The 4,223-nt window shown below is 43.8% G+C and overlaps 1 non-coding gene across 1 annotated transcript; it reads left to right on the forward strand.

The window, feature by feature from the left end:
- The first annotated feature begins 3,369 nt into the window (after positions 1–3,369).
- Positions 3,370–3,473, forward strand: LOC130977504 (small nucleolar RNA R71). Its single transcript, XR_009085193.1, has one exon. It is a non-coding gene; the product is annotated as a small nucleolar RNA R71 (small nucleolar RNA).
- Positions 3,474–4,223: the final 750 nt, after the last annotated feature.

Raw genomic sequence — 4,223 nt, forward strand, 5'->3', positions numbered from 1 at the left:
GATGTCTCCCTCTATGTCAACTCCTACTGAATAACAGAGGTGATAAATGAGATGAGGAAAGGCTAACCTTGCCAAGGTAGAGGACTTGTCCGCCACCTTGTAGAGTTCTTGGGCTATAACCTCATGAACCTCTATTTCTTCTCCAATCATGATGCTATGGATCATGATAGCCCGGTCTATGGTAACTTCGGACCGGTTGCTAGTGGGAATGATTGAGCGTTGTATAAACTCTAACCATCCTCTAGCCACGGGCTTGAGGTCATGCCTTCTCAATTGAACCGGCTTTCCTCTTGAATCTCTCTTCCATTGGGCGCCCTCTTCACATATGACTATGAGGACTTGGTCCAACCTTTGATCAAAGTTGACCCTTCTAGTGTAAGGATGTTCATCTCCTTGCATCATAGGCAAGTTGAACGCCAACCTCACATTCTCCGGACTAAAATCCAAGTATTTCCCCCGAACCATAGTAAGATAATTCTTTGGATTTGGGTTCACACTTTGGTCATGGTTCTTGGTGATCCATGCATTGGCATAGAACTCTTGAACCATCAAGATTCCGACTTGTTGAATGGGGTTGGTAAGGACTTCCCAACCTCTTCTTCGGATCTCATGTCGGATCTCCGGATATTCACCTTTTTTAAGTGAAAAAGGGACCTCGGGGATCACCTTCTTCAAGGCCACAACTTCATAGAAGTGGTCTTGATGCACCCTTGAGATGAATCTCTCCATCTCCCATGACTCGGAGGTGGAAGCTTTTGCCTTTCCTTTCCTCTTTCTAGAGGTTTCTCCGGCCTTGGATGCCATAAATGGTTATGGAAAAACAAAAAAGCAACGCTTTTACCACACCAAACTTAAAATGTTTGCTCGTCCTCGAGCAAAAGAAGAAAGAAGAGAGTAGAAGAAGAAGAAATGAGGAGAAAGGGAATGGCTTTGTATTCGGCCAAGGGGAGAGAGATGGTGTTTAAGGTGTGTGAAAATGAAGGAGTGAAGGAGGGTTGATATAGGAGAGAGGGAGAGGGATGGTCGGCCATTTGAGGGTGGGTTTGGGTGGGAAAGTGGTTTGAATTTGAATGGTGGGGTAGGTGGGGTTTTATGAAGGATGGATGTGAGTGGTGAAGAGAAAGAAGGGATTTGATAGGTGAGGGGTTTTTTGGGGAAGAGGTGTTGAGGTGATTGGTGAAGAAGAGAGAGAGAGTGGTAGGGTATGTGGGGATCCTGTGGGGTCCACAGATCCTGAGGTGTCAAGGAAAAGTCATCCCTGCACCAAATGGCATGCAAAATCACGTTTTGTGCCTTTTCTGGCGTTAAACGCCGGGCTGGTGCCCATTCCTGGCGTTTAACGCCAGGTTCTTGCCCTTTTCTGGCGTTTAACGCCAGTCTGGTGCCCCTTTCTGGCGTTAAACGCCCAGAATGGTGCCAGACTGGGCGTTAAATGCCCAACAGCTAACCTCACTGGCGTTTAAACGCCAGTAGGTGCGTCCTCCAGGGTGTGCTATTTTTCTTCCTGTTTTTCATTCTGTTTTTGTTTTTTTCATTAATTTTGTGACTTCTTATGATCCTCAACCTACAAAAGACATAAAATAACAAAAGAAAATAGTTAATTATAAAACATTGGGTTGCCTCCCAACAAGCGCTTCTTTAATGTCATTAGCTTGACAGAGGACTCTCATGGAGCCTCACAGATACTTAGAGCCATGTTGGGACCTCCCAACACCAAACTTAGAGTTTGAATGTGGGGGTTCAACACCAAACTTAGAGTTTGGTTGTGGCCTCCCAACACCAAACTTAGAGTTTGACTGTGGGGGCTCTGTTCGGCTCTGCTTTGAAAGAAGCTCTTCATGCTTCTTCTCCATGGTGATAGAGGGATATCCTTGGGCCTTAAACACCAAGGATTCTTCATTCACTTGAATGATCAACTCTCCTCTATCAACATCAATCACAGCCTTTGCTGTGGCTAGGAAAGGTCTACCAAGGATGATGGATTCATCCATGCACTTCCCAGTCTCTAGGACTATGAAATCAGTAGGGATGTAATGGTCTTCAACTTTAACCAGAACATCCTCTACAAGTCCATAGGCTTGTTTTCTTGAGTTGTCTGCCATCTCTAGTGAGATTTTTGCAGCTTGCACCTCAAAGATCCCTAGCTTCTCCATTACATAGAGGGGCATGAGGTTTACACTTGACCCTAAGTCACACAAGGCCTTCTTGAAGGTCATGGTGCCTATAGTACAAGGTATTGAAAACTTCCCAGGATCCTGCCTCTTTTGAGGCAGTTTCTGCCTAGACAAGTCATCCAGTTCTTTGGTGAGCAAAGGAGGTTCATTCTCCCAAGTCTCATTTCCAAATAACTTGTCATTTAGCTTCATGATTGCTCCAAGGTATTTAGCAACTTGCTCTTCAGTGACATACTCATCCTCTTCAGAGGAAGAATACTCATCAGAGCTCATGAATGGCAGAAGTAATTCCAATGGAACCTCTATGGTCTCATTTTGAGCCTCAGATTCCCATGGTTCCTCATTGGGGAACTCATTGGAGGCCAGTGGACGTCCAGTGAGGCCTTCCTCAGTGGCGTTCACTGCCTCTTCTTCCTCCCAGAATTCGGCCATGTTAATGGCTTTGCACTCTCCTTTTGGATTTTCTTCAGTATTGCTTGGGAGAGTACTAGGAGGGAGTTCAGTGATTTTCTTGCTTAGCTGACCCACTTGTCCTTCCAAGTCTCTAATGGAGGACCTTGTTTCAGTCATGAAACTTTGAGTGGTTTTGATTAGATCAGAGACCATGGTTGCTAAGTCAGAGGTATTCTGCTTAGAACTCTCTGTCTGTTGCTGAGAAGATGATGGAAAAGGCTTGCTATTGCTAAACCTATTTCTTCCACCATTATTGTTGTTGAAACCTTGTTGAGGTCTCTGTTGATCCTTCCATGAGAAATTTGGGTGATTTCTCCATGAAGAATTATAGGTGTTTCCATAGGGTTCTCCTAGGTAATTCACCTCTTCCATTGAAGGGTTCTCAGGATCATAGGCTTTTTCCTCAGATGAAACTTCCTTAGTACTGCTTGGTGCATTTTGCATTCCAGACAGGCTTTGAGAAATCAAATTGACTTGTTGAGTCAATATCTTGTTCTGAGCCAGAATGGCATTCAGAGCATCAATCTCAAGAACTCCTTTCTTCTGATTAGTCCCATTGTTCACAGGATTCCTTTCAGAAGTGTACATGAATTAGTTATTTGCAACCATTTCAATCAGCTCTTGAGCTTCTGTAGGCGTCTTCTTCAAATGAAGAGATCCTCCAGCAGAGCTATCCAAAGACATCTTGGATAGTTCAGAGAGACCATCATAGAAAATACCTATGATGCTCCATTCAGAAAGCATGTCAGATGGACATTTTCTGATCAATTGTTTGTATCTTTCCCAAGCTTCATAGAGGGATTCTCCATCCTTCTGTCTGAAGGTTTGGACTTCCACTCTAAGCTTACTCAATTTTTGAGGTGGAAAGAACTTTGCCAAGAAGGCATTGACTAGCTTTTCCCAAGAGTCCAGACTTTCTTTAGGTTGAGAGTCCAACCATGTTCTAGCTCTGTCTCTTACAGCAAAAGGGAATAGCATAAGTCTGTAGACCTCAGGGTCAACCCCATTAGTCTTGACAGTGTCACAGATTTGCAAGAATTCAGCTAAAAACTGATGGGGATCTTCCAATGGAAGTCCATGAAACTTGCAATTCTGTTGCATTAGAGAAACTAATTGAGGCTTAAGCTCAAAGTTGTTTGCTCCAATGGCAGGGATAGAGATGCTTCTCCCATAGAAGTCGGGAGTAGGTGCAGTAAAGTCACCCAGCACCTTCCTTGCATTGTTGGCATTGTTGTTCTCGGCTGCCATGTGTTCTTCTTCTTTGAAGAATTCGGTCAGGTCCTTTAAAGAGGGTTGTGCTTTGGCTTCTCTTAGCTTTCTCTTCAAGGTCCTTTCAGGTTCAGGATCAGGCTCAACAAGAATGCTTTTGTCTTTGCTCCTGCTCATAAGAAAGAGAAGGGAACAAGAAAATGTGGAATCCTCTATGTCACAGTATAGAGATTCCTTGAAGTGTCAGAGGAAAAGAAGAGTAGAAGACAGAAGTGGAAAATTCGAACTTATCAAAGGAGATGGAGTTCGAATTTTGCATTAAGGAATAGTGTTAGTCCATAAATAGAAGGATGTGAGGAGAAGGGAAGTAATTTTCGAAAATTAAGT

This window comes from Arachis stenosperma, chromosome 4 (assembly GCF_014773155.1).
Source record: "Arachis stenosperma cultivar V10309 chromosome 4, arast.V10309.gnm1.PFL2, whole genome shotgun sequence".
In the NCBI taxonomy this organism is placed as follows: Eukaryota; Viridiplantae; Streptophyta; class Magnoliopsida; order Fabales; family Fabaceae; genus Arachis; species Arachis stenosperma.